The sequence below is a fragment of the Callorhinus ursinus genome, unplaced genomic scaffold (assembly GCF_003265705.2).
Source record: "Callorhinus ursinus isolate GAN/ISIS: 27379988/994484 unplaced genomic scaffold, GSC_fseal_2.0 scaffold6, whole genome shotgun sequence".
Taxonomy (NCBI): domain Eukaryota; kingdom Metazoa; phylum Chordata; class Mammalia; order Carnivora; family Otariidae; genus Callorhinus; species Callorhinus ursinus.
In genome coordinates this window covers 42,594,024-42,601,168 of record NW_027397068.1, presented here as the reverse complement: position 1 = coordinate 42,601,168, position 7,145 = coordinate 42,594,024, and the positions used below count along the sequence as shown (strand labels likewise).

General features: G+C 40.8%; 1 long non-coding RNA gene and 1 other non-coding gene across 2 annotated transcripts in view; one reads left to right on the top strand and one right to left on the bottom strand.

The window, feature by feature from the left end:
* Positions 1-3,834, bottom strand: part of LOC141372910 (uncharacterized) — a 24,145-nt gene extending 20,311 nt beyond the window's left edge. Inside the window, exon 1 of the long non-coding RNA XR_012378429.1 lies at positions 3,681-3,834. This is a non-coding gene — a long non-coding RNA (uncharacterized lncRNA). The remainder of the gene's footprint in view (positions 1-3,680) is intronic.
* A 2,967-nt stretch (positions 3,835-6,801) lies between these two features.
* On the top strand, positions 6,802-6,908 carry LOC112819510 (U6 spliceosomal RNA). Its single transcript, XR_003206882.1, has one exon. It is a non-coding gene; the product is annotated as a U6 spliceosomal RNA (small nuclear RNA).
* The last annotated feature ends 237 nt before the right edge of the window (positions 6,909-7,145 follow it).

Genomic DNA, 7,145 nt, shown 5'->3' with positions numbered 1-7,145 from the left:
AAGCGCCGCTCGGACTGTGCAGCTCCTGTGACAACTCACTGCAAAACAAACACTGAATGCTATTTTTGCTTTTCATTCTTTTTGCCTAAATGTGAAAATCCTCTTCTGATTTCTTTCAGTTATCGAAAATAGGTACTAAAGTAGGTCTTTTGTGAAAGCAAAGTGGCATACTGCAGACTTTGGATTCGTGGGGGGATACCTGTATTTAGAAGGGTTTAAAGTTAGGGATGCCGTCTCTTGGGACATTTCTCAAAGAGGAGCCCGTTGTGCTCTCAGCGGCGACTTGAGTCGTAAGCTGCTGGTCCTTCATGAAAATTTGCCACAGTGATTTATCTACTCCCACCTACCCCATGCTCTGTGATCTCACGTTCCTAAATCAGACCCTAAAAAAGGATTTTAGACCTAAGTGGTGCTAAACTCAGAGCAAAGGAAAGAGGATAGTGACTTCCTAATGATCCTCAGTGTTTTTGTCTCCCAGTTTTAACAGCTTTATCTTAAAAATCACGTCTCTTAATTATTCAAGATGAAAGTCGGGACACTTGGTAAGCCGCTTCACGAACGCTCAGCTCTCTGGCATTAAAAAAGTCAAACTGACGAGTAAATGACTTGCTTACGAATGCAGGGACTTAGAAGGGGACTCAAAAGCTCACATCTGCTTAGTCTCAAACCAAGTAATGCTTTAAAAACTCCCCGCATATTAAGTCACCGGGAGAAGGCCTCTTGTGACACTGCCCCATTTAAGGGAATCCATCATCATTGGAACTCACATCTCTCTGTAACAGATCCTAATGCAGCCCTCAGCTTAGTCACACAGAGAAATACAGTATGTATTGAAATACAACCATTTTTTGCCTGTGTGGTAGAACACAGAAGCTATTTTGTTTCACAAGTATAACATGATGGTTTTTATGGGGGAAGTGAAGAATAATTTATCCAGTGGGGGAGGAATGTAATTAGCTTGAATACAGAGTTTTGGAATTGGGCCAGGACAAGAGCCAAGTTACTGATTAAAAAAAAAAAAAGATTCTATTTTGGATACCAAAAATTAAAATCGTCCTCTTATAGAAGCTTGTATTCTCATGGTCATTTTCCCTCTCTCTCTCTCTGTCTCTCAAAGCAGACAATATTACCTAATAAGATACTAAGGGAATATGTCAGAAATAACATTTGCTAAGCATCTACTGCGTGGTAGGCACTGTGTTAAGCATTTTCCATTTTCACAATGACTCTGTGCTAGTCTGATGGCCAAGCTCCTTCCACCGCCCCCCTCCTGATGTCTGTCCTTTGACCCCCTCTGAGCCTACAAATGATCCCCTCAGTGGCATAATGCACTTTCAGAGAAAAGACCTGGCAAGAAACCCGAGCAGACTGGAATTAGGCTTGGGCTGTTGGGCAGAAAATTCTAGGGTCCCTGGGACCTGGATGATGGCCTAAAAGGCAGGATGGATGCAAGGAGCACAGGCTCCACAGGAATGTGCCCCTTGACCTTGCTTAGTCCTCAGTGCTGGCGTTGGCAGCCAGAAGCAGGACAGGGAGCCTGGTACAGAGATCCCCACGTACCATTCCACCTCCTGCCTTGGCCTAAGGCTAGCGCTATCAAACCGGGCCCAACTCCAAAGCTGAGGCTCTTAACCACCGGCCTAAATAGCTTCAGAGAACATGACAGGGGTTTGAAAATTGCTAGTTGAATGAATGCTTGCCTGAGAGACCCAACACCTGTCTTCTTGGAATTGAGTAGAAAAAGACTTGTAGATTGTCTATGAAACAAAATTGAACAAATGCTGGGCTATAAAAGCAAAAGTAGTGTGATCATCACGTTTTCAAGCCCGTGACATTTGGTGAGACTTTTCATGAGGGGCACCTTGCAGCTCGGCTGTCAGTAAAGGTGGTTATTCCCTGGGGCACAGGTTCCAGCATGCTGGATGTGCTGGATTGTTCTATCACTGTGCGGGACTCAGCATTCCCTCCATGATGAGCCATCTCAAACAAGCTCAGAGGCAATACTGGGGTCACAGGAGAATAACCCCAGGTTATGTTGCTTAACCTATTGTATATTTTTAGGGGTGGCTCAAGAAGTAAATAAAGGAAGTGAAAGTCAATCTAATCAGCATCAAAATTTGTCTCAGCAGGACTTCCTGGTAACATGTCAAGGTATCCATTCATTCCTATTGTGTTTAAGTAAAACAACCCTCAAGCATAAAGGAGATGGACATTTAGAAGTTTTTGTAGTCTTTTTACAGAAGAAAGGTTTGTTTTTAATAAAATTTTTAATGATTACAAAATATGGCATGTGTTCTTTGGTAATAATTTTGAAAATATGGAAATGTAGAGTGAAAAATCAACCATAATCCTGCCAACTGAGACAATGACCATTAGTGTTTTATTGCACTTTTGTATGCTAAGAACATTACCAGTTACTCAATTACAGCTTCTCTTTTCACCTAACATTCAGATAAGCACTCTCCCATATTATTAAGAATCTTTGGGGCGCCTGGGTGGCTCAATCATTAAGCATTTGCTTTCGGCTCACTTCATGATCCCAGGACCCTGGGATCGAGCCCCGCATTGGGCTGCCTGCTCAGTGGGAAGCCTGCTTCTCCCTCTCCCACTCCCCCTGCTTGTGTTCCCTCTCTTGCTGTCTCTCTCTCTCTGTCAAATAAATAAATAAATAAATAAAATCTTAAAAAAAAAAGAATCTTTGGAAACATCAATTTTAATAGCTACATAGTATGTCATCATGTAGCTTTACTTAGGGTTAACAATTTACTTACGAAGTAACTCTATTGTTCTCATTTTGTTTGGGGACTTCATTTCTTCCTGTTCTTCGTTTTTGCTTTGATCAATAATACCGTATTTATTTTCTTATTTGCCTTCAGTATAATACTATGCATACATGATTATAATATATAAACACATAAATATATTTTAAGAAGTAGGATAACTGAATCAAAGGGACAGAGTACTACTAAGTTTCTCCTAAATTGCTTTCTAAAACTGTGGATCCAGTTTAAACACCATATTTTCATTTCACCTCTACCACCATCATGGAGCACTGTCATTTGAATATTTCATACCAGGTAAGTAAACATGGAATCTTATTACTGTAATCTGTACTTATTTTTAAAAAGTCAATTTAAATAAATAAAATTATGCCACATTTACCATTGAAATGTATTAAAAAATCAGGTTAAAAATGCTTCCTTTCAGTCACTAAGAAATACATGATAAAGAACTCTGAATTTACACTGCTCTTAGACATCTTACTTTACTTATTGCTATTTTTAAAATCAGAGTTGGCGATGTCCTTGGCTTGGTGTACAGAAAGAGCGGCCTTTGGGGTGCATATTCAAAACGTGAAATTGAGTTAAAATGATTCCATTGTCTGCCTGAAAACCATATTCTTATACCCCCAAATTCAATTTCTTAAGAATCATAGTGGCTCTTACTGCTAGCTTCTTAACTTAGAAGCTTATCTCAATTTATCTTTTTTACATTTATGACATTTTATTTTTGTCACACTTCCCATTCTCCATATTACTGCATGCCATATGCTTATTTTTCAAAACTCAAACCTAATTTTTTTTGGTAGGCATCAATGAGGATTATGCATTTCCATTCAAGCTAACTCTATTTAAAAACAAACAAACAAAAAAGAAAAAGGAAACAGGTATGAAGATTACCAGCCTGGAGGGAGTCTCACTTGCTAGAAAAGCCTCTACACACCAACTTCAGCAGGATGTGGGATTTTTGCCACTGACTTTTTTCCATTCATGGTCTCACTTGTGAACAGTAGAAGTGAAGGGAGCTGGTTGGTGGTCTGCGCCTGTCCGGTCAATGCTGGGAAACTGTCAGGATTACAATGCTCCTTTGTTGGCTGGCTTGGCAGCAATGCCAAGAGCTGAATGGGCCACAGAGACTGAACTAGTTATGACGACTGCTTGGTCCTCTCAAATGACCAGAGGCCCTCCCACCTCTTTGCCTGGCCACCCTGGGATGACAGCATGGATGTGGAGATGCTCCGATTCCTCCCACTGATACTGTGTAGCAAGTTGGCTAATGGAAAATTCTGACTTCCTGACAATCTCTAAACCAGTAAGAGTTCCAGTCTCACTTGAAACTTACAAAAAGAAAAGCAGATCAACAAGATAACAAGTAAAACATGAAAATGGTATGGTATAATGATGTGTTAATCTCTCTCACTGAAATTGTGTGGTGATTGCTGGCCATGGAGAGTAAAGGAAAAAAAAACAAAAAACAAACCCAGAACAAAACCGAAAAAGAAGCTCCCCAGGATGATATTCATGGGAAAAAAATCTGATCTGACCACTTTAGGTCATCATGATTTTTTCATGTTTATTTTTGTCATATCAAACTTCCCAGAGCCCCAGTTTTCAAATTTAGGAGCAATCCCCCAATAATACAAAGAAGAAAACTGAAGATTGTGAAGCAGGTAGGACAAAAAGATTACTAAACGAGAAGTGAGCTGTTTTTTAACAGCTTTCTGCTAACCCAGACTCCTGGTTTTATTTAAGAAGCCCACGGCCTTTGAAAATACACAGGGTCTTTTCAATAGCAAAAGATCAAATGATGTTAATCAGGCAGTGGGGTCTAATCCTTTAATGCAGCTGTCTCTTTACATTATAAACATTCCAGCTATATAAGCTGGAACGATTTTTATCTTAGCTTGTCTTTCCTTCCTCGTCTTGTCCTTCCCCCCTCTCTGTCTTTCCCTGCTTCTCTGTATCTCTTCTGTCTCTCAGTCTTAACTTCACCATGGTACAGAATATGCTTTCTTCTACCTGGTTTCTAACCCCTGTCAAGAAATAATCTTAGAAAGAAGGAAGACAAGAGAGTGAGGGAATTAACCTCTCTTGCTCTCCTCCATGTTCCCCACACTTCTGGTTGGTCACCGTAGACTATATTCTCTTGGAAAGACCACATCTACAAGGCACTGCACAAAGCTAGGGCTTCTCCCTGCTCATCACCTCTATTCCTCCTCAGCTGTTGGTTTGGCCTGATGGATTCAGTTCCATTTTGCACAGAAGTGGATGCCTTTACAGCTGCTTTCGACAGCTTTCTTTGAGCCGATCTTTTCTTCAAGAATACAATAATCATAGTTTGAAGAAATGATTATGGTGGGAAGAAAGATACATGATAGTTTTCTTCAGATATTTGATCTAACATCCCGTTGAAGGAGGACTGGACTTTTAGAGGAATATAGAACCATCAGAGCAGTGATTCTTAAGTGGAGGTGTGGTGGTACGTAGAGTCACTTAGGGACCTCTTCAGGTTACAGTCCCTGTCTCTGCTGAGATGCTGAGGATTACTAGCCTAGAGGGAGACTCGCTTGCGAGAAAAGCATCTAAATTCAGCAGGTGTTGATTCTGTAGAGTGCAACTCTTGTCCACAGGAGTACGACCAATTTCTTAGGAACATTAGGCTGGAAAATATTGAGATCCATCAAACTGGACTATAAATCCCACAGGATCAAATAAACTATATATAATGTTCTCATCGTTTTATTCCTAAGGCCTACCAGGGGTCTGACACGTGGAAGATGCTCCAAAATGCTCTTTAAAGTATTGTTTTATGAATTAAAGAAATAACTTCAGGAAAGCAAATTTCATATTAATATAAGTAGAATAATCTAATAAGAAGCACTGTCCATGGTAGGTCATCATGAGAAGACAGTGAGTTCTCTGTCTTTGGAGGAATTCAAGCATAAACCAGGGATACTGGTAGATAGGCTAGATACTTGACCAGGCCTGGGAGGCTAACAGAGTGTCAGCCAACTTGGCTCCAAGGCCAAGGAAAAATTCCAACCCTTATTTCATGACCACCAAGAGATTAATTACTTGAACGGTATAAAAAGATGCATTCTGTCGTATCATCAGTTCAAACCAGGGGACCAAATCTGTGTGCCTTGTTTTCTGGGAGTTCTGTGTTAAATTTGAACCACCGTTTATTAAATCCTAAGTTTTTAATTTCTATTTAGAGTACTCCAGATTTTTTTTTTAACTAAGAATACCATTTGTACCTTTGAAAGTCTCCAAGACTTTGGTTTTCTTCTCTAGAGCCCCGTATGAATGCTGATACCTAGAAGCCCAAAGCTGTGGCTTATAGGTCCTAAAAACCCAATCGCTTCTACCTGCAGAATCAAAAGCTAAGCCAACCTCACCTCTTTGTCGCACTAATTCAGAACCCAACTTTTTCAAAAAAGCTTAAGGCTGGCCCACAAGAGAACACAAACATTTCTGGAAACGTTGGAAGTTTTTATAGATTTCTCCCCCTTCCCCCACTCTTGCCCTTCTTCTTCTTTTTACCCTTTTCCTTCTTCTAATGCTGAATGAAGTTTGCCATCCAGGGGAATGTGGTGCCTTGATAATCACTTTTTGGATATCCATGCATTCCACATTCACTTATACGGAACATCTGCAGCCCATTAGAGGGATGTAACGAAGTGGCAAGTCTCCGGCCCCAGCCGCAGCTTATTGCGGCGATCTTCTGGTGAAGAGCGCCACCTCTCACCAGTAACCAGCGTGGCCGCTCGGTGAGCCCGAGTCCCGGGAGCCCGCCAGCACAGTGACCCTGGGGGTTCACTGGCATTTCCTTCTTGCACAGCAGTCGATTATTTTTTCTACCAACAATGGCAAAGTACCTGACACTGTACATCCATCCTGCCTCTGTTAGTGGAAGCATACGGGAGGTGGGTGCTCTGAAAATAAAACCTGAGTTTTCTGTGTCGATTTTTTTTTTTTTTTTTTTACCATCTATGAATTCACCTTTAAAGAAGGGTAATGGGTGCTCGCTTGGGCAGCACATATACCAAAATTGGAGCGATACAGAGAAGATTAGCATCGCCCCCGCTCGAGGATGACACGCAGATTCGTGAAGCGCTCCGTATTTTTATGAAGTGCCTGGAATTCTTCGATTAAAAGAATCTATTCTCTTGGTTCTGCTATGGTCCAGACAGTGTTAACTTCTTTTTTCTATTGTGGGTTTTGATCCCCCTCCACCCCCAGAAATTGGTTTTATCTGATGTACCCAGGTCTTCAGTTTCTCAGTAAATGAAAAATCTCCATAAAAAAATAAATGAAAAATAACAAAGAGTAATGGAAAATTCGTAATCTACTTCTCAGTCTGGA